This window comes from Peromyscus maniculatus, chromosome 2, assembly GCF_049852395.1.
Source record: "Peromyscus maniculatus bairdii isolate BWxNUB_F1_BW_parent chromosome 2, HU_Pman_BW_mat_3.1, whole genome shotgun sequence".
NCBI lineage: Eukaryota > Metazoa > Chordata > Mammalia > Rodentia > Cricetidae > Peromyscus > Peromyscus maniculatus.
This window is the reverse complement of record NC_134853.1, coordinates 155,658,970-155,681,724: the sequence shown is the minus strand read 5'-3', so window position 1 is coordinate 155,681,724 and position 22,755 is coordinate 155,658,970. Positions and strand designations below refer to the sequence as shown.

The 22,755-nt window shown below is 44.9% G+C and overlaps 1 protein-coding gene across 8 annotated transcripts in view; it reads left to right on the top strand.

The window, feature by feature from the left end:
• Window positions 1-22,755, top strand: part of Zbtb40 (zinc finger and BTB domain containing 40) — a 73,783-nt gene that overhangs the window by 4,567 nt on the left and 46,461 nt on the right. Inside the window, exon 1 of one of the 8 annotated variants that reach the window (XM_076565435.1) lies at window positions 2,679-2,701. The exons of 6 other annotated variants lie outside the window; for them this stretch is intronic. The gene's annotated coding sequence lies outside the window, so the exon portion shown is untranslated. Of the gene's footprint in view, window positions 1-2,678; window positions 2,702-14,562; window positions 14,651-22,755 lie in introns of those variants that run through there. One more of the 8 variants, XM_076565434.1, reaches the window with a different exon arrangement.

The window sequence follows — 22,755 nt, the reverse complement described above, 5'->3', positions numbered from 1 at the left end:
AACTTAAGAACATGCTTCAAAACGCCTTGGGAATGTTAGTGCTTTACAGAAGACTAATGAGATATGGATGGTGTCTCTTAGCGACCTTGTTAACAGATCTGCCTGCCTGCCTGCATTGGATGGGTTCAAGTAGTGCAGGTTGGCCTTGAGTTCTCTGTGTCAACAAGGATGACCTTGAAATTCCTGATTCTCTTGCCTTTTCATTCCCAAGTACTAGGCTGACTGGAATGGGCCACAAAACCCAAATTGTTTCTTCTTTTTTAAATATTTGATGTCTTTCTTTTCAGTGCCAAGGATTAAAATCAGAACCTTGCACATGCTCACCATGCACCCTATCACACAGCTTCATCACTGCTGCTAATTTTGTATTGTTTAGATTGACCTGGTGTATTTTTTTTGTTGTTGTTGTTGTTTTGTTTTAGTGTGTAGGACATGGTGGTTGATTGTGTATTACATTGTATCACCTTGCAGAATGGTAAAGTCTAGTTGGGTTGCCTCTTTGGGTCAGCAGGAGATGGTGGTAGAAGCCACTTTTCTGTTGGTCTCTGCTCCCCTTTCTCCCTCTCTGGTTAAAGCTACTATGACCTATGTGCTGGATGTTGCAACAGCCTTGTAGCATGTAATCAGATGCTTCATAGCTACCCTTTAAGGGTATTTCATCCCATGACGTTGCCCCCTCAAAGGCCCTTCTATTGTCTGTTTCCACCATTTCCTGTTCAGTACTTAGCACTCTGTCCTGTATTTAGGAGGCAGTCAGTATCCACGCACTAAATAGATGAACACACTAGAAAAGGGGAAATGAGAGAAGGTAACAGTGAGAGGCCGGGGAGGTCCCTGCTGCTTCCACACCCAGGTCACCTCTGTCTGCAGCCACTGGTGCCCAGAAATACCATAGCAGAATAGAAACTACTGTTGTTGAACACACGCAAAGTGCCATGCACTGAACTAGGTTTTTTACATAACTATGTAACTGTGTGTCCCTCACAGCCACTAGGCATTGGATACTATTAGCCCTACCCCTACCTCCTTTGGTATATTCCCCTGAATATGGAGCTTTCACCTATTTTATTTAGATTTTCACATTTTCTAACCAAAAGTGGAAGCCAGTGAATACAGGTTTTACTCAAGATGAGTAGGGTCATTCAAGTTTGCTCCAGGAAAAGTGTGCAGCCTGTGAGCCAATCCTCATTTCAAAGAAAATGCCGTACAGTAGTCCCTTGTCCACTGTACAAAATGACTTCAGCTTTTAGCTCTTTGGTACTGATTATTTGAGCATTTTGTTTTTGAGAATTTCATACACAAATCCAATGTTTACATCATTTCCTGACCACAATCTCCCCTTTCCTATTCTTCCCATGTCACCCGACTACTTCTCAACTTCATGACCTCTGAAATGTTATTGTTACATATATGTGTATATAAATAAATCCCACCTACTGAGTCCATTTGGTGTTTGTATGTGTCTACTTTTACAATTTAAGGTTGCAATTATTAGTCTTGTTTTTAAAATTATTACTATTGTGGTGGTACTAGGGCCTTTTGGACATGCTAGGGAGTGCCCTACCACTGATCTAGAGTCTTCCAACTTCTCCCAGTGCCCAGTTCTAAAAACTAAAGAAAAATTCCCAGTGTATTCATTTGAGGATAAGGCACAGAGCTCCTTCTTAGGCTTGGGAAAGCACATGTTGAAGGCTCTGTACGAGAACTGCAAAGCTAAACTAGGCTTAGTTCTGTGTAAGGCCTCCCTCTTCAAATGTTCAGCTTCAGTTGTCCTGGGAAAGGCTGAAGGGAGGGAGACAGGAGCGCTGTCCTCAGCCTGGCTGTATTCTCAGCTTTGGCAAGAGCCTGGTCCAGAATGCTTCTCACTGCTGTCTGCAGTCAGCAGCTCTTATCATGCTTCACCGCCTCTGTGCGCTCTGCCTGCTCTGGCTCCTCCCTCTGGTTTCATTAGAGCCCTTGGTAGTGATTGATTTTCACAGGGCTGCCCCTGTTCTGAGTGCCTGGCTCCTAGCCTGATGTCACGAAATCACGAAGGTAGTGACTTTAAAGTAAGTGACAGTGAAATTTGCTCGATTAGCCCGTAGGTTTGGCATGGCCCTGCAACTTTGGAGTGTTTCTCTGAGGGCCTGGCAGTCATTAAGTGTGACCACCCTGGACACAAGCTGCTCATTCAGCTGGCCCTCTGCTGTCAGTTGCCCTCAGTTCCAGGCAGGTTAGAACCAGAGGGAGACTTCTGAAGGTCAAAGTCCAGACGGTGGAGTAATTGGCCCCTAGAGTTCTGGGTTTCTTTCCTGGGCTGCAGCATGATGAGGATGAAATTTTCTGTGTTTCTCTTTGAACATTTTTGAGCAAATAACGATGGAATCCCACAGGCTCTTTGCCAGAGTTAAAGGCGGTGGAGAAGCTACACTTTTGCATTTTTTTTTTTTTTTTTGTTAGTTCCTTAAGATAACCCTCTTGTTATACTCCCTTGTGGTGGACTGGGGGAAAGCTCGAGATAAAAGCAATTCCCAATTCTTCAAAGACAAAGGAAGAAGTTACCAGCACAGGAGAGGAGAATGACGTGGCTCTGGAGCTCACACAGAGGGCACTGAGGGCTGAATGATCTGAGCATTGCAGTAGGACATGGTGCAGAAAGACAGGCGTCTGGAGTCGCTCTGTGCTTCCGTTCTTCTTTACAAAGGTGGAAGAGAAGGCGGATGTAGGTAGAGAGGACTCTTCTTCCCAGCTGGGCCATGAGTTTCCTGAAAGCAAAGTGTCTTGTCGATGTAGTGCCAGGCATCAAGAAGGGCACTGGCCTGGGCTGGGCAGAGCTCTGCTGGGTGCACAGGCAGACCCCATTCACAGCCACTTCTGGGAAACTGAGCATGGGCTGTATGGAATACCCGAGAGATAGCAAGTCATAAAGAGAAGAGTTTGGGCTCATTGTCTGGAGGTTTGGGGCTCCTGGTTTGGTCCCTGGCTGGTTGCCTTGTGCTTTGGGGCCCGTGGTGAGGCTAAGAGCACGTGGAGGAAGAGTTGTCTGTCCCTCTAGATATTCCCCAGGGCCCAGACTTCCCATATACCCCACCTTTTACATTTTCACCACCTCCCAGGAGCTCTGTTCTGAAATATAAGTCTTCAGCTTGTGAGCCTGTGAAAGCACTTAAGGTCCACACTGTGCCAGGGCTTCACACAGCAGAGAATAGGTAGGTTTTACTCTATTCTCAGCCTCACTGGTGCTGGGATGGAATCCGGGGCCTCGGGCATGCCAGATAAGTGCTGCACACAGGAGTTTCACACTGCTTCCTGCCGTTATTTAAAACTTCCTTGTTTATTGTGTGTGTACTATACCTTTGAGCAGTGGCAAGCTGTCCAGATGTGAGAAGACTAAGATGCCAAGGTTCATAGAATTTGAGGTCCTCAGGCTAGGACCTTATAATTTTCTCGAAACAGTTTCATCTCTGGCATCAGACAGTGTGAGTCATTTACTGACTGGCATTCACTGACTTGGTTATTTGGGCAAATCCCTTCATCTTGCCAGGCCTCCACTTCCTCAGTGGAAAGAGGTTAATATTAGTAACTGACTCACTGGTTTTGAAGAGATTGTGTAAGGCCACTTGTATACGATACTTGCCACCATGCTTAGGGCACGAGAAATGCTTGATACATGTTACCTACTATAGATAGGTCCCTATGGCAACCTCACAACTGTCTTCATCTTTCCAGATTGTTTTCCTCATTGCTTTACCATTTAGAATATACAGTTGGCCCTGTTTGCCAATGGGTTTTTCATCCATGGATTCAGTCAACCTTGCATTGACAATATTTGGGGAAGAAGACAGCTATTTACATAGCATTTGCATCTTTAAGAGATGAAAACTTACAGAAGAATGTGCATGGATTATTTGGAGTTCTGCACAATGTTCTGTAGGCTTTGGGCATCCAAAGGCTTTGATAACTGTAGGGGACTAGAATCAATACAGATGGGTACCAAGGAGCAGCTATTTATTACTGTGAATTCAATATAGACTTAGGGCTGGGGTGAATATTTATACTCAGTATTAATACTCTGGGTTTAATCCCCAGCTCCAGTTGACCATCAGTGAGGAATGGTAGGTATCCACAGGATGTCCTGGACCAATTACTGTGAGATGCAGCTGCACATGTAAGATAGGAAACAGGAAGGGTCTTTCTAGACTTCTATCATTAAGGAACTGCAAGATGAAACCCTCAGCTGTGAAATGTGAGAACTGGGCCAGGGTCACCTGAGAACTTCCTCCTTCCCATTATATGCTGGATTTTGTATGAAATTTCTCAGATCATAGCCTGGTGTGTCTATGAGAGGCCTCACGTTATCCTGCGTCATCCTTTCCTAGCTGTCTTTCATCCCAAATCAGCTGTGTTAGATGAGCAGCAGGATTGTACCAAGTCTTTGCTCTCAAGAGCCATTATATAATATCTGACACCTATATCAAAGATAAAAATATAACTTAAAAATGATGATGCACAGTAATAAAAACAAACATTTCAGCAGGGGGACTTTTGTATTCTCTCCTTGAAGCAGTGTCCTGTGCTGGGCAATACCAACTCACTCTGATGAGTGTCTGTGAGGCTACTGGAGCTGCTAATATGTATCAGCTTGCAACACCTCATGAGGCAAGCCCTGATGTCATCCCCATTTTTACTGAGGAAACTGAGTTCCCATGAATAATCAGCCTGCTTCAAGCCTTAGCTCATTAAGGGGCCAAGCTGGTGTTCACCCCTGGGCCACTATGTCTAGAGAGCACACTCCAGACCTTTACTGTTGAATGCACAGCCTCTGGAATCACAGTGCTTAGTGGGGTACTGGTTCCCTGCCAGAGTGCTTTCATTTGTACATTAGATGGGGATTTGGAGTTTAGAGCTTGGCCCTGTGTTAAATGTGTAGTCCAGATGTATTCCCTGCCGAAGAAAGATGTATTCAGATAATCAAGTTATGAGAACTTGTAAGTCATCCAGGTTTTCAGGTCAGAGCAAAAGGCCTATCAGTGACAAAGCCGAGGGTCTTTTGTACACCTAAGAGGCTGGATTTGAAAGCATTAAAGCAGTGATTGCTTGTTGAGACTCTTGACTGCAAGATGGAAAAGTTGGCATTAAGTATAATGCAGTCACAATCCCCAGTCGCTCATTAGGCGGCTGTGCTGCTCAGGGGATTTTGCAGTGGAGTCTGTGAAGAGTAATCTTGGATGAACTGGATCAGAGCAGCGTGCCCAGAAAGGCACCTAAGTCCTGCAGAGCCTCCTTCTGTTGTAATAGGCCTGCAGAATCGCTTGTTTCTATGAATTAGTCAGACGATAAGAGGCGAGGAGCAGTTTGCTATGCTATTTTAATGTTTTTGCGTCGTTGTCTTTTAGAACGCCTCAAGAAGAGTTTCATTAGAAATTGAGAGAATCTGAGAAAAGCAATTAGTTGCCTAGGGTGGTTGTTAGAGGCGAGGGAGGAATCAGATGTCTGCTCCCAGCTTGGAGTTGTGGAAACCAGCCTTCCCAGTGATCCTTAATTTTCTTTTTAAAATTTTAAATAGTTTTAAAGATTTATTTTTAATTGTGTGCATATGTGTGGGTTAGTGTATATTTGTGCAGGTGCCAGGGGAGGCCAGAGGCATCAGATCCCCTGGACCTGGAGTTACAGGAGGTTGTGAGCTGCCGTCTTCTGGAAGGGTAGAAGTGCTCTTAAGCACTGAGCCATCTCTCCAGCCCCCTTTTCTCCGTCTCTGTTTCCTTGAGGATCTGAGGAGGTGATGCTGATGGTGGTGACTAGCAGCTGTTTGATAGATTGGCAGTCAGTGTGTTAGCTGTGCTCACCCAGCCTTTCAGTAGCCCTGTTTGGGAGGTGAGGAAACAGCCACCTAGACTCCACAATTTGTAACATAGTCTGTTTTTCAGTTGGAATTCACACCACACTGAGTAGTAAGCCACACCTGGGGAGAGAAAACTCCTCCCCCCAGAAAACGATGCGGTTGGGCATCTGTGGGTAATGTAAGGAATTTGGGACTTCCCTTTCCCTACACTGTGTGGGCCTAAGCCCCACCCTACACTTAAGGAAACTCCACTCTGGCACAATGGCTTGTTTACTGCAATTGGTATGTAGTAGTAGTGTAAATGCTTAGTGAGTGGACTGTGTTGGAGAAGACCCTGACTTTGAAGCCATCTACACAGGCTTACCTGGGTTTCTAAAGTTTTTAATTTTTTTAAAAAGATTTATTTATTTATTATATATACAGCATATATGACTGCAGGCCAGAAGAGGGCATCAGATCTCGTTACAGATGGTTGTGAGCCACCATGTGGTTGCTGGGAATTGAACTCAGGACCTCTGGAAGAGCAGTCAGTGCTCTTAACCTCTGAGCCATCTCTCCAGCCCAAGTTTTTAATTTTTTAAAAGACAGATTCTCATGTATCCCAGGCTAACCTCAAACTGTGTGTCCAAGGACAACTTTGAACTTCTGATCCTCCTGCTTCTGCTTCTTGAGTTGTGACTTCATGTTTATAGGTATATACCACCATACCTGTTTATATGGTGCTGGGGCTAGAATGTAGGGCTTCGAGCATGCTAGGCACACGCTGTACCAACTGAACCACACCCTAGGCCCTGGGCTTCTATTTTTTAAATTTCCTGACTATATAGCACATATTTGAGCTGGAGGTAAGGCTCAGTGGTAGAGAACTTGCCTAGCATATATACACACACATGCTTTTAAAGTACACCTGCACTTAGATTCCATCAGATACTGGTTGCTTTCCATTTAGTAGATAGAGAACATTTTTCCAAACTGGGCATGGGGGTGCATGCTTGTAATGCTAACACTTTCAAAGTGCAAACAGGAGGATCTGGAGTTGGAAGGTAGCCCAGGCCACATGAAACCCTGTGTTTGTGTGCACACCCATGTGCACATACTGGGTGTGGTGGCACATGGCTTTTAATTCCAGCACTCAGAAGGCAGGGGCAGACAGATCTCTGTGAATTTGAGGCAGCCTGGTCTACATAACAAGGTCCAGGCTAACTATGGCTACACGATGAGACCCTGTCTTAAAAAATTAAAAGACCAAAAAAAAAAAAAACCATTTCCCTTACGCTATTAAAAAAAATCTTGAAGTGTCTAATTTTTTTCCGAAAATTTATTTAAATGTAATTTATTAATATTAACTTATTAGATCTAATTTATTTAGATATAATTCAGTTTAAATTGTATGGTTAAATGTCTGTAACCATTACTTGCTAATTTCAGGACCTCTTTTAGATCACTTCAAAACAATCCTATTACAGACACTCTTCACTTCCTCCCTGCAGTCTGTAGTAACCACTCACCCTTTGGCAGGCTCTGTGAGTTTGCCTTCTGTGGACATTCTCATGCAGTATGTAGCGTGTGGTAAGCATGCACTTCTTTTTATGGCTGAATGTTATTCTATGTTGTAGGTGTGTGTTGTACTGATGTGTGTGTGTTTGATTGTTGGCACTGTCTGCTGAGTTTAATGTTCCAGTTCATACCACTGCACAAGTTTCTGTGTGGATGTGTTTTCAGCTCTCTCGCATGTATACTAGCAATGGAATTGCTGGGTCATTTGGTGTTTGTTTTCTTGAGACAAAGTCTCACTATGTGCCCGAGCCTCCCGAGTGGTGGATTATAGGTGTGCACCATTACATCTGGTGAGTGTGGTTAGCTTTTTGAGGAACTTCCACATGGCTCCCCAGGGCTGCTGCACCATCCACATGCCCACCCGCACTTCTGTAGGCTTCCAGCGCCGCCACATGCTTAGCAGCACTGTGATTCTCTCCTTGTCTGTTTCCTTACAGCCTGGCATGCATCCTTTCCTGCGCTTATTGGCTGTCTGGCCTGTCCAATCCTTTGCTCACTTTTGGTTGGCTTATTGGTCCTTTTGTTGTTGTGAAAGCTAATTCTGCTATGCTGTCCTTTTCCTATTGATGATTTCTAAGTAATGTTTTTTGAGTTGCCTGTTTACTTTCGCAATGATGCCCTTTGATACGGAAGAGTTGGTTGTTTTGTTTGTGAGATCTTATATAGCCTAGGCTTCCTTGAACTCCTGATCCTCCTGTCCCCACCTCACAGGTGCACAGATCATAGGTGTGTGCCAGCCATGTCTGGCTCTGAAAAGCTAAGATGACATGATATTCAGGTTCTCTGTTGTCAATGGTTACTTGTCCTTTGGTTTCATAGAGAACTTTGTCCAATGCTGAGTGTTGAACCCAGGCCCTTAACACGCTAGTCAAGCAAGCATACTCCTGATGAGCTATACCCTAGCCAACAGCCTGTTTGAATGGCTGCATAATATTCCCCAATATGGCACTATACCATGTTTACTTAAAAATCTCTCTTGTTTTTTGTTTGTTTGTTTGTTTTTTGAGACAGGCTTTCTCTGTGTAGCTTTGGAGCCTTTCCTAGAACTCACTCTGTAGCCCAGGCTGGCCTCGAACTCACAGAGATCCGCCTGCCTCTGCCTCCCGAGTGCTGGGATTAAAGGCGTGCACCACCATTGCCCAGCTAAATCTCTTTTTTCTAAATCTCTTGTATTTTAAGTATTCAGAGTTTTTTGTATTTTTGTTGTTTTTTTTTTTACCATTAATACTATTGTTTTGAATACAGTGCAGGTGAACATTTCACTTCCTTTCTCTGCATTGACGGAATTCTAAAATGGATCTAGAGAAATGCTTTCTTTCTATCAGGGATTACTTATTTTCCGTAATTATATAATTGATATGTGAATTCATTTTGGTAAAACAGTCAAGCAGCGGCACAAGAAAATACATTGTTCTCCACCCCCAAATATTCCTATCTTGTCAAAGGGTATTTTTCTAGGTCTAGATGAGCAGGTAGGTTCCACATGACTTGCCAGCATGTACTTCCTCGGCCTCATGAGTGCCCAGCTCATTGTTTCCTCTTTTGCATTAACATGCTGGCATTTTTTTTTTTTTTAATAATGTGAGCATCTAAGCTGGGGTGGTTCATTGCCTAAAATCCCAGCTCTGAGAGGTAGAAGAACAAGGGACACAAGTTCATGGTTAGCCTTAGCTGTATAGCAAGTTTGAAGACAGCCTGGACTACATGAGACACACACTCTCTTTAATGCTTACTGGGTGTTTAGTGTTGATAGCACTGTTAAGATGCTAAGTTCAGTAATTAAAGAGACTTACCCAGGCCATGGAGTTTTCCAAGGAAGTTTATCAGTGAGTCCTGTGTCATAAAACTCCTTCCCAATTAAATATTATCACTGAAAAAGATTCCTGATTTAATTGCCTCCAAAATGTATTCATGTTCTTAATTGTTTTTTTTAATGTGTGTGGATGTTTTGCCTGCATGTATGTCTATGCACCATTTGCATGCCTGGTGCCCACAGAGGCCAGAGAGGGCATCAGGTTTCCTGGAACTGGAGTTACAGATGGTTGTGAGTTGCCATGTGGGTACTAGGAATAGAACTTATGTCCTGTGGAAGAGTATCGAGTGCTCTTAACTACTGAGCCATCTTTCCAGCCCCAGTGGTTGGTATTTTAATCGTAGTCAAAGAAGGGGTAAAAACCGTGCTGTGTGCCATGTCCAGTTCTGTGACACAGAGCCCTCCCTGCTGAGGGCCTCTGTTGGGTGTTTTAGTTTTGGCCCAAATACAAACATAAGATCCAGAAACCGGGATCCTGATTCTGGCCCTAGCATTACTTAGATACATGAGTGACTTGGGCAGGCCACTTAATTTCTGTCAGTCCCTTCATCCATGAATGGATATGGTTGAGTTACGTGGTCTCTAAGCATAATCTAATTGCACAGTTTTCTGAATTTTATTTCTTAGTTTTTGACGGGATCCTGCTGGGTAGCCCATGCTGACATCTGACTCACCATCCTCTGCCTTCTGTGTGCTGAGGTTGCAGGCACACCCGCTTTCATCACCTTCTTATAAAGGATCATTTCATGGTGGTATATGTTGATGAATTAATTTCCAAATTTTAATCTGGTGATGAATGACAGGAAGGTAGGCCAAGTAGTTTGTGAATGAGGCATGTGGAGAAAGCCAGGGAGGAGTGGGATGAGGGGCGAGTCTGTTGCAGCCAATGTGTGGTTGGCAACATGAAAGGGAACAGGCTGAAGGCAAGTTTGAAGTGAGTTGGGAGCTTCCTTGGGCTTAGGCAGCTTGGAAGAGGGAGAGATCTGATCTGCAACAGATAGATGCTCGGAGCAAAAGAAAGGCTTTGGCCAAAGTCAGTGAGGGTCCTTGCATTCTGATGGAGCCATCAAAACCTCAACTCATGGCCAATGCTCAACAGCGTTCTGTGTGTACCTATCACAGGAGAGACCAGGGTGCAGAAGAGTATGGGACCTCAGTGGCGGAAAGAACAAGACACTGTCATTTGGCATTGCACCTTGATCCTAAAACTTGCCTGCTGAATTTGGAGCCAGGCATTTATTTAATGACCAAGGTGATTTACAGGGCTTTCTCTAAATGTCAGTTCCATATAGCCAGCCTCCTTTGGTTCTCACCTGTAATCTGTAAAGGACTTTCTGGTGTTTTCTGCTCTGGCTATCTTTTCCCAAATAACTACAAAGAATAGGCATAGCTCACATTATGAATTGATGCTCTGATTTATATTGAGTTATTTATGTTTCTCAAGTCCAGCCAACTGTGAGAGTGCAAGGTTAGGGTTAATGTATCTGCAAGGCTGAAAGCCAAGTCAGACCTTTTGGTAAATTAAGTTCAAGCCATCTGGGGAAGTTTCTTGGCAGCCAGTTAGCTGGCCTGTGCCAGGAGCACTTTCCTAGACGCATAGCGTCACTCAGTCTCTAGCAAAGTGCAGTAAGGCTCCTCAAATGGGCACTGCCATCAGGCCAGCTAGCACTTCATCTCTCCTGGGAGAGGCTTGGGGAGCCCTGGCAACCAGAGAAACTGAGGCTGTAAATGAGAGCAGGGAGCCAGGAACTGAGAGGAAAACTTAGTGGAGAAAGGCACTGAGTGTGTGAGTCTGATGACTTGAGCTCCATCTCATACACCATATGTTCTATCTAGCTCACTTTCTGTGGCTGTCCTAAAACACACTGACCAAAAGCAGCTAAGGAGGAGAGGGTTCACTTCAGCGTACAGTCTATCATTGAGAGAAAACAGTGGAGGAACTCAAAAACTTGAGTTTTCAAGTGCAGAAACTTGACAGCAGAAACCATGGACGAGCACTGCTTGCTGGCTTGCACACAGGTTCAGGCTTAGCTAGCCTCCTTGTATATAGCCCAGGGCCAGCTGCCTGGGGAAGGTTGTCACCCACAGTGGGCCAGACTCTTCCTACATCAACCAGCAATTAAGACAGTTCCCCACAGAAATGCTCATTGGCCAGATCAGGGCAATTTTCTGAGACCCCTTTTCCCAGGTTCCTCTAGGCTGTGACAGTTAACTAGGATATCACATAAAGCTAAAAGGAAAGAACTGACTCCAGAGTTATCCTCTGACTTCCATATGCATGCTGTAACATATTTCCACTCTCCAATAAATAATTTTTTTAAGGGCAAGGAGCCAAAGATCTGCATTTGAGCTGTGTCTAACATTAATGACTCCTGTGCAGTCTGGGGCAAGTTCTCTTGCTGGATACCAATTTCCTCCACTGTAAAATGGAGATAGTGAGCTTTCCATCTGATGGGGATGTTAGGGGAATTAAACAGGGGTTGGAAAGTGCTTAGCATGCACCAGACGTTTGTCCTGTGCTTGTGGCATTGGCATTTGAGAGTAAAGGATATGGAAAAGGGCAGGTCTAGTGGGCTGGCCAAAAATGATGTTTTAATTGCCTCCTGCTCACCCCCTTGATGAGAAGGGGTTCCTGTCTTAGGAGTCTGGGGTTAGCCCTACACAGAAAGCCTGACAGTTAGAGGGCGAGAACAATGTGCAGTGTGCAGGAGCCCAGTGAACACCAAGTGCATATGGGAGGCAGCCTTTGTAGAGCTCAGAAGACGTGACTGGCTTCTTCAGCTACTTTTGGGGAAGCTGAAACCACTACTGAGGGATAACTAGGAGCTGCACGTGGTCTATGATAGGAAAATTGTTCTGCTGAGTAACCTGGAGCTGAGTGGGGAGAGGGACTGGGGTTAGGTCCTTTGAAGCCTTCCCAATAGTGCCAAATTCCAAAGCAGCATACGATATTAAGTTTTAATTTTTGACACCACAAAAGAGAATAGTGGTCTTGAATGCTATTAAGGGCAGCTTCCAGGCTCTGTCTAGTAGGCTGCTGAGAGGTCGAGTTGTGTGGAGGAAGACAGATGTATTGTGTTTAGAAAAGAAATGCGGCAGTTGGTCATGTATAGTGGCATAAGCCAAGATCTGTTCACTGTACTCAGTTCTGCATATATTTATGGCTTGAGTGTGCCATCAGTGACTCTTCAGAGGCCTAACCAGGTCCCGGCGACTGCTTCTTCACCTTAGGTAAGGAGCAATTTGCCCTGAAAGTGAACCTTGTTGGGTCTAGTTAGATTGGCAGCAGCCGGGGAAGTGCGAGTGTCTTGGAAGACCAGGTTGTTGGAATGCGGGCCAGAGGCACTTGAGTTGGTGCCAAGAGGCTATGGAGCTGTTTGCCTAAGACTGGTCTGGCTATAGAATTCTCGATATTCTCTAGATTATTCCCAGAGATACTAGAGTGTTATGGCTCTTCTTGTTTTGACTAGAGCCAGTGCAAAAGGGAGGGATGTATGGATGACTTGTAACTTCATAGACATGAAATGTTGCTTTAACATAGTTGAAAATAATTAGACATGAACGGATGTGACTTGAAGTTAGGCCGTGACAGACGGTACCTGGTTCCTCCGCAGCATCTGTATCACCCAGAGCTATTAGAAATGCAGAATCTCAGGCTTCACACTAGAACTTCTGGGGCAGAATTTCCATTGATAAGATCCCAGTGTGATTCTTGGGCACATTAAAGCCTGGGAAGTTGTTCTGGTGGATGAGAGGACTTGAGTTCCAAGTCAGACAGATGGGATGAGACATTCACTGCCTGTACTGAGTGCCTGTGCCCTTGGGCTGTTACTTAACATCTTCACTGTCAAGGCCTTCTTGTGAATGGAGTTTAATACCTTACTGGGTTGTTAGTGTTAAAGAGCTTAAGAAGTGCTTAGAGTCGTAGGATGGTACATCATTATGGTGGCTATTAGTGATTCTTTGAAAAAAGTGACAGCCTCATATAAACTGGTAGAATCTGAAAAAGGAAGACTAGGCTGTTGTTGTTAATCCTGACAGGAGGCATGACTTGGCAATTTAGATAAATTGGCCACCAGATATAGTGGCACTGGGTTGTATAACAAGAACCTGTTTTAAGAAACCAAGTCCTGGGACTGTTGCTCAGTGGTACAGCATTTGCTTAGTTAGCACCCAGAATGCCTTTAGTTTGATCCCTTAAAACCTCAACAAAGAAATAAATGGAGAATGAATGGGAAGAGAAAGATGCGGTCTTCCTGAGCTGCTGGGCGGTAGATACGATGGGTTCCCTGACCAGTCAGTCTCCTGGAGGAGACTAGAGGTGCTTCTGTTAAGTAACCAGTAGTTGACAGCTCAGTTCCTGGGAGGAGAATTGCCGGCAGAGGGGTGGATGGCTAACCAGTGTGTCCCTGCATGGTAGAGCACATAAGCATGGCTTGCGTGTTGAGGCCTGGACTTAAGTCAGAACTTAGCCCTAATTTTTTAGCTCTTTGATCCTTACACAGGGAATTTAATATCTCGGTGCCTTAGTTTGCATCTGCACACAAGGGTAGATGGGATTGTGAGCTGTAAATCCCAGTACATAAGCAAGCTGTGTATCTATGTTTCTCCTTACTCAGACATAGCCTCCCAAATATCTGAAGGTGTGTGCTATGCCTGGGTCAGCCCTTAGACCCTTCCATGCTGGAATTCTCTGGAACTATTGTAGCTGCTCGGAATTCCCAGTGACCTTTACAAAGGATCAATGGTTGAAACCAAAGAAGGCTAGCATGGGGGTTGGGGCAGACTGATGATGATGGTAACATTAGAAACAATTCCACGTGAGAGACACGTGAGAGAGTAGCCCAGGGGAATCTGCATTCCTTACACTGCAGCTCTGCCTATCAGGCACTCAGTGTTTGAGAAAATACCAAATGACAGCTGCTTTTGAACTTGAGAAATCCAGGCCTGCTGAAAGCTACAGTTACCCTTTGCTAACCCCTCCAATCCTCCTCGCATTCTCAGAAATAATTGCCAGGGCTTCTCTTTTAACTCGGCTGATTCCTCAGATACCGTACATTTTAAATCATCTTTTCGTGTGGAGCAATCCCCCATTTCTTGTCTCTGAGTGTGTGATCTTTGCTCTAATTATGTTGAGCGAGCCCAGTTGTTTCACCTGGCCCTGGTTGTTTGTGAGATACTGAAGAGCCACAGGGTTAAGGCAGACTAGGATCAGAGAGCAGCCCAGCCTCTCAGGACCCCAGTTTCCTCCCTTGAAAAGGAGGAGATAGGACTAAGGTCAGCTGGTCCTGTGACAGGAGTACGTGACAGAGAAAGTAATGAACTCCTGCACCGTGCAAGCAACGGAAAGGGCTCTCCAAGGTCCCTCAGCTCTCTGGCTACCACAGACCCAGGCCGTGAGACAGAAGGCAAGATTGCAGAGGAGACGGGAACTATCACCAGAGACGATAACGCAAGAGGTAGAAATAGTAGGGGACCCATGCTAACAGTCCTTGACCAAGAATTAGAATTGCTTTCTCTCCTGCAGTAGAAATCCAACCTTTGGGCACCTGTAGCTGGCTGCTGGTAGACGATGCAGCTGGGATCAGGTCATCCACCCTCGCTACTGGTCTCTCTCCTGCATCCACTCATCCCACCCCTCACTCCTAATGCTCTGACTTGGTTTCACTCTTCCTATTCTGGGGGCTCTGTCCTCTAAACACAGGCGCCCTTTCCTCTGCTCTGTAGCTGGCCACACCCAATGCGCTGTTGTCACATGGTGTACTGGAGACCTCTGTCACTGGTGCAGTGCCATAGGATCCCTTCAAGAAGTGGGCCCAAGTGTCTCCTCTGGCTAGCATGCCTGACCTTTGCCCTCACCTATTGAGGTTATACTGAAGTGGTAATCACAGCTCCAACCTTTTCCCTTTCCTTCCTGCTCAGCAGGGGCCATGCCCGTCCATTCTCTCCTTCCCTTCCCCTCTCTGGTCTCTTAGAGACTGAGCCCATTTGAGAGTTCTCTTTTCAGTTTTTCCGGGGCTGGGTGGACCACGTGCTCCCTGTGGACAAGGGACTTGGTTTATGTTCCGCTTGGCTCCCACTCAGCACCTAGCGGTGTGCCAAGTAGATGGTGGTGTGTGGGCTGCTGCCCTGAGACTCATGGGAAAGTAAGTGCAGGAGATCTGGTGCTCTGCTCTCTGGTAGAGGCAGCAAAGGCCTTCACTAGTGCCTTGTCAGGGAGCTTGCCTGCGGCTGTCGAAGCAGAACTGTTTCAGTTCCACAGTGAGTGTGGACATTGGAGTCCTCAGTGTTCCTTCCTCCTTCTGCGTTCTTTAAAGAGCTGTCACCTTCCCTCCAGACCCTGACTTTGTTCCCACTTGCCTTCTCTGGTTTGTGTTCCTTGGACTTTGTTCCCACTTGCCTTCTCTGGTTTGTGTTCCTTGGAACCTAAGGAACCTGAGACTTCCAAATCTTCTTTGGAAGGAGTCAGGATAGAAATTTAAATAAATATTCTTTGTGCCTCTTTTAGAAAGCTGGCCTAGTTTTCTACTTTGTGTTGAATTCCCATTTGTGTTTTGGGTCATTATACAGCACTTGGTTCAGCCAATTAAGTTTCTTCTGTCTGGTGTCTTTATTCTGAGTCAGTATAGCCTTTTCTTGAGGCTTTAATAGTGCTCCTTTGAGAAGCATCCTTCTTTCTGGAGTTCTTTCTTGTTGCTTAAACGTTTTCCCCACGGGACCTTTGACAATTTCCCCAGCCTAGCAATTTCTGCAAGTGCTTTGTAACATGCTTTATATTGCTCCTGTGTCAATCTTCAAGACTTAGAGATTTCAACACTCGGTGATCTGTTGTAAGTTTCTTTACCTCCCAAACCACACTGTGGTGAGTGTTCTGTTCCCTCTCCGTGGGACTTCCTGCAAAGGGAGTTAGGCTGAAACAGAAAAGCATGTTGGCAGCTGTGGCCAGTGTTGCTTAGCCTCTGGACTTTCTGTTGCTCCCTCCCCCAAGTCACATCTGTATGGCTGTCACATGCATTTACTTAGTAATAGAATTCTGTAGCAGAAAGTGTTCTGCAAAGGTTGTATAGTTTGCATAATTTGTTTCTCAAGTGTAGCTTAGCGAGCTCTGGGCTTTCTGTAGCCCACTTTCCCAAAGTGGTCTGCAAAGGCTGTATAGTTAGTTTCTTTAAAGACAGATGCTTAAGCCAGAAGGTTAGTTTCACAGCCTCTCTTGAAAGTAAAAATAGCTAATTCATTAATGTTTACTATACACAGCACTATTTTAAGCATACACACACACAACACTATTTTAATAGTGCAAACACAGAGACACATACATGCATGCACACAACAATATAGTTTTTAAAAATTCAAGCAGAGGAGCCCTACTTCTTCATAAGAAAATTGTCATCTGTTTACTTATTGTGATTGCTAATACTTAACAATTTATTGCTTCCATCTTTTTTGTTTCTGTTTGGTACACTTCTCTTGCTCTCCTTTTCCTCCGCTCACTGCTATTTTCCTTATTCTTTCTTATACCTCTGTTTTGTAAATTCCTTCTTTCTTTGTGTCCATTGTTAAGGGATCAGAGCAAGGTTCTCATGCATGCCAGGCAAGGGACTACCCTGTCACTGAGCTGTCCCTAGCCTTGACTTTTGTTTCCTTATGTTCTTACATGTCACCATGTATGCTTAACAGGCCAACGTTATTTGGGGCATCTTCTGACTTACAGAAAATGAGTCTGGTCTCACTTCTCTTAGCTTCCGTGATGCTGATCTTTAATTCCAAGAGTCAGTGGTTGGTGTCTGAAACCACACCCCTCAGACTGGCTTTGAACTCAGAGCTCTGTTTCACCCCTCCAAGTAGCTGGGATTATAGGTGCACACCATCATTGATCACCATTAGTGATCTTAAGTATTCTGTGTTTGACACTTTGGGGTGGGGGTGGGGCAGTGGGACAGGGTTGAGACAAACAGGGTCTCACTGTATGGCCCTGGCTGGTCTGGAGTTTGATTTATAGACCAGGCTGGTCTCGAACTCACAGAGATCCACCTGTCTCTGCCTCCTGAGTGCTAGGATTAAAAGCATGCATCACCATGCCCAGCCTGTATTTGATGAAATTTGGCAGATTTGCTTGTAAAACCTAACTCACATGGTGGGGGTGGGGATAATTCAGTGATAGAGTACTTGTTTATCCAGCCTTGTGAGGCCCTGACTTCCAAACCTGGCACTCTAAAAGAGAAAACAGTAGGAATTACCACTGCCCAAAAAAGTATGGAGAGCATCTGCATTCTGCCAGAGTTCTCCCATGTTCCTCATTCTGTCTCTTTCTGTGCCCAGCAACAGCCTCCTGATGCCACCACCTGATTTTATCAGCTTTGCCTACATTTGCGTCTTGTATGCAGGACTATCTAGTCAGATACTCTTTTGTGTCTGCTTTCTCTGGCAGTTTCTTTAAAATGCATCCATGATGTTGTGTAGCCAGGAGTCTCTCCATCAGTATAATTGTGTGGTTTCTCAGATAGTTATATATATGAACCGACAGAAGAGGTCCCAGTCCTCAGTACTCCCAGCGTTTCCTATCTAGCTGAGCTGGGAGCCTTGTGCTGTCTTTGCTGCTGCTGTTTCTCGTACCCTGTCTCTTCTCTCTAGCTCATTTTCCCTCACAGTGGCTGTCACTGACGGTCTCCTAGTCTCACACTCGGAGGCTCATCTCAGGTGGCACTTGATCGTCTTGTGCATGCTTGGTTTATAGGCCAGTCCCTGGAGGTGAGAACACCGCTTCTCCACTTCTTTTGACACCATTACCATGATTGGGAAGTCGGTAACGTGTCTGCTGTTCCCAGGATGCCCTTTGCTTAAATTCTTTTTCTGTTAATAATTCTAAAGATATATGTCTATCTGTAATTTCATTTATTTGTTTGTTTATTTGGGGAGGTTGCTCATGTCCCTGTATGTTCTTAGAAGTGTGGCAGAAGCCAAGGAGTGTTGTGGGCGTCCCGCTCTGTCACTGGATGACTTATTCCCTTGAGACAGGGCCTCTCTCATTGAATCTGGAGCTTGCCGTTTGGGCTAGAGTAACAGAATTTGCCTGTCTCTGCCTACTCCCCACCTCTCAGCGCTGGCATCTTAGGCACACATGACCATGGCCAGCTTTTACATGAGTGCTGGGGATTCAGACTCAGATCCCTGTGCTGGTACAGCATTCACTGTGATGCACTGGGCCATCTTCTCAGCTCCGTCTTTAATTTTAGAAAATTCTCAGAAATGGTGTATTTTCTTACATGTTCCCAGCATGTCTCTATCTAGAATGCCCACCAGATGCCTGTCAGGCTTGGTATTCAGTCTTCTATAGTCTCAGCCTTCCTTTTCTGTTCTCTGTCTTTTTAATTCTACTGTCTGTAGTGAGCAGTTGTCTCAGACTTCTCTTCAAGTGAGTACCTTTCTCTTCAGCTGTCTAATCTGTCGAGCAGTGAATGGATTTCTGTGACTAGCTCCCTTTGTTCCTGTGTGTGTGTGTGTGTGTGTGTGTGTGTGTGTGTGTGTGTGTGTGTGTGGTCTTGACCGATATATAATACTCTTGGATATGTTTGTAACCTGTGCTCATGGTATTGCCTGCTGTCTCGTCCTGCTGGTTTGGTTTGTATTTTTAATCACTGTTGGGTATTGAAGTTCTGCCCATGTCTATGTCTCGACGACAGGATGTTTTCCTGTCTGGTGGCCTGTCTTCCATGGTGTACACCTTCCATGTCTGCTCACCTATTCTCTCAGACTTGGACATTTCAAATGCCTCTTGTCTCTCTGCTACCACAGACAGTGCTCAGTGAGTGCTGTTTCCTAATGGGCCCGTGTGTGTGCACAGGAGAATGTTTCCCAGTCTGCAAGGCATATGTGTGCTGCCTGTCTCCTGAACTCTTGACCAGACCGCCTTCCCCAAACAGCTGTATGGATTACATACCCCCAGTGATAGCCTAAACCCAGGTTCTGCTACAGTTTCTATTTGACTGTGAAGAAATTGAGCAACTTCTCTGGACCTTAGTGTTCTCATCACTAAAGAGGATAGATAGTATTAGCATATGCTTCAAAGAAGGGACGGTGTCAGGGACTGCCTCCTTAGTGTTATGAAAATAAAATGAGTTAATCAACAAAATGAGTCATTATTTTATAACAGCATCATCACTGTCTGTGAGCCCCTTTGCTTGCCCGCCTCTGCGGAGTTCAACTTTTTTCTCTAAGATTATAGGAATTTGTTTTATTTTCTAGTTATAAATTCCTTGATGCCTTTCAACTTTGCAGATGTTATTTCCCGTTTGTAAATCTTTGTAGAGAGCTCTGTTGATATCTATACACTCAAAATATGAGCCTCCTGTTTCTTTCAGGGCACTACTTAAGAAGTCTTTTCTTACCCCCACTTCAAAGGTCCCCTCTGAAACTTTCTTCTGTTACCCTGCATCCAGTTGCCTTCTTCACATGGTCTGTGGTGGCAAGCATCCTTCCTGGGTTTTTCTGTTTCTCTGTGTGAGTCTATTTGCTTTGGATTATAAAAGTTTCTCAGTATCTTCTGATGCATACCAGAGACAAGTTTTTGTGGTAATTTCTCAGATTGGGATTCCTGTAAGACACAGAATGCTTGCTGTGCCTGTGTGGCATGGGTCTGTGTGTGGTTCTCTGCGTCAGGTCTAGATGACTAGCCGCTGCTGTCTACTTGCTGGTGCTCAGCATGACTGTAGCATGGGGGTTGAGCCTAGGCCCCGGGCTTCACACAGGGTCTCTCTCAGTTCTTCTCCCTGTCTTCTGCCTGCTGGAAGTCACATCTCTTGCCTGCATTACTGCAGCGTCCTTCAAGTCCAGGGCCTGCATATGAGCTTGAATCCCCCACAGGGCCGCTGGTCTCAACTCTCACTTACTATTCTAGCTTTGATTTTGATGTCTCTTTCATTTTCAGGTGCCTGGGGAATTTTTTTTTTAAACTTGACTATGTATTTTAAAAGCATTTTTGTGGGTTTTATCTAGCATTTCTGTGTGTCTGTAGTGGTAGAAAAGATGACTTTATATCACCTCAGTGTGCTATTTTGCCAAAGGTCTATTCTGAAATTAGCATCCCTGTTAGTTTTAGTATTTTTTTTAACTTTTAATATTGTCCGCTTATACATTGATTGAATAGCCCTTGCCTGCCCTTGACTGTTCTTGGCCATAACTACCTTCATTCTCTGTTTATTGTTCAAATTTATGACATTGCTAGTATCTGTGTACTCACTGTGTAATGTACTGGCTGCTCTTCTAAAGGACCCAGGTTCAATTCCCATCACCCACAAGGTGGCTCACAGTGATCTATAACTCCAGTTCCATAAGAGTCAACACTCTTCTGACCTCCGTGGGCACTGCAGGCATGTGGTGCACTTACATACATGCAGGCAAAACACCCATATAAATAACATAAATACAAATAAAAATCTTTGTTACTCTTTTTAAAAGAGATTCTTCCCAACTGTTTATTCATAATCAACTTATTACATTATTATTTCTAAATAGTTTGCCATAAGATCCCATAGGCAATGATTATTTAAATTTCTCCAACTTTTTTCTTTTGCTATAAGTACCATGAGATAGGTACACATTCTCATGCTGTTCACGCTGCCGCCTGCTGTCACAGGTCACTCAGCCCTGGGGACTGTTCGTGCATTTAGAAACGCACAGGACTTTTCTCTTCTGGAGCTTTTGTGTGGCCCAGCTGGCCTGGCAGTTGATATGTAGACTTGGGTAATCCCTACCTGCTGGGGTTGCAGGCATGCACCACCACAGACAGCCATGCCCCTTTTTAGAACATAAGTGTTACGATAGCCTGAACTCAAATGGTAGGGCTAAGTGCTTACTACTGGCCCACTTCTCTGAAGAAACTGAAACAATTGTATGAATTAACAAATGCCAGCCATCATGATGCCCATGAGGTGCAGAATGGCTAGAAGTGGAAACAAAGTCTACAGTCTCTTGGAAATGACTTTGTAACCTTTTTTTAAAAAAGATTTACTCTGTGTAGGAGTATTTTTGTCAGTGTCTATGTCTTTGCACCTTGTTTGTATCTGATGTCTGTGGAGACCAGGAGAGGGTGTCATACCTCTAGGACTGGAGTTACAGGTGGGTATAAGTCACCCTAGGGTGCTGGTGGAGCTCCAGGAGGGAGAACTCTGGCAAGTAAGAAGAGTGCCCTGTGACTGTGCCCTGTGCCCTGGGTTCTCAGCCTTGGTCAGTTCATCAGCAGGGATCAGGTTTTCCTGACACAGGCTTGTTTGAAGGGAGGCTTTTGTACTGGGCCTCAGATCCTGGTAATTTTCTGTGTCTGCCTGGCACCCAGCTTAGGGAAACAGTGATCTCTGCTCTAATCAAGGCTTTTCTGTCATTCAGCTTTTTAATTATTGTGAGGACCATGGTGCCTTATAAGCCCTTCAGTGCACAGTGGAGCCTGGACTCCAAATATGTTTGTTTCTGCTTTTATGTGTCCATTTCAGATATCAGGAAAAAAAACTAGTGGTGGGTAAAAAGAGAATCAGCTATGATTGTTTAACAAAGACAGCTACTGTTTCTCTCTCCTCTTTTTAAACAAAGGTTTCTCTATCCTTCTTATTTTCTGGAGATGCTACAATTTTATCATCACTATAGAATCCACAAACCCAAACCTGAACTGTGCCCTCACTACCTGTCTCTTCAGTGTCATCTGGACCTTCCTGTCAGTGATCTGCTTACCACGCTAGGGACCTGGGGTGATGTTTTTCTCTTCCTTCATGCCCTTCAGTTCCTAAATCACTTGGACTCTCCTCTTCACCTCTGGTGAAGACCCTCACTGGTTTGTTTGAATCTTCTTTGATGAAAGCGTCTGCCTTTAAAGTTATCTTCCTTAAATTCTGTAGAAACACTACTGATGCCGGGCATGGTGGCATATATCTTTAATCCCAGCGCTTGGGAAGCAGAGGCAGGTGATCTCTGTGAGGTCAAGGCCAGCCTGGTCTACAGAGTGAGTTCCAGGACAGCCAAGGTTACACAAGAAACCCTGTCTCGAAAAACCAAAAAAGAAAAGAAAAGCATTACAGAAATAACATGTTTAAAGTACATCCTTGACCATGTGACTTTCTACTACAAATCTCTTCAATGGCTCCTCTTTGCCTTTAAGAGAAAACCCAAGTTCTTTGAAGTGGCCTCGTCATCAGTCTGTGCCTCTCCAGACTCATATCTTGACTCTCCCAGCCCCCTACTTTATATTCTAACACCACTGACTTTTTTTATAACCCTCCTCTACCCCAGTGTTCCTCCTGCCAGCTGCCCTGCACACACTGTCTTAGCCCCCAACCCTTCTTACTTCCTCGTTTTTTTTTTGTTTTTTGTTTTTTTTTTTTTGAGACAGGGTTTCTCTGTGTAGCTTTGCGCCTTTCCTGGAACTCTCTTGGTAGCCCAGGCTGGCCTCGAACTCACAGAGATCCACCTGGCTCTGCCTCCCGAGTGCTGGGATTAAAGGCGTGCGCCACCACCGCCCGGCTTACTTCCTCGTTTTTTAAGATGCAGGTCAGGGAGCTGGGGAGATGGCTCAGTGTGT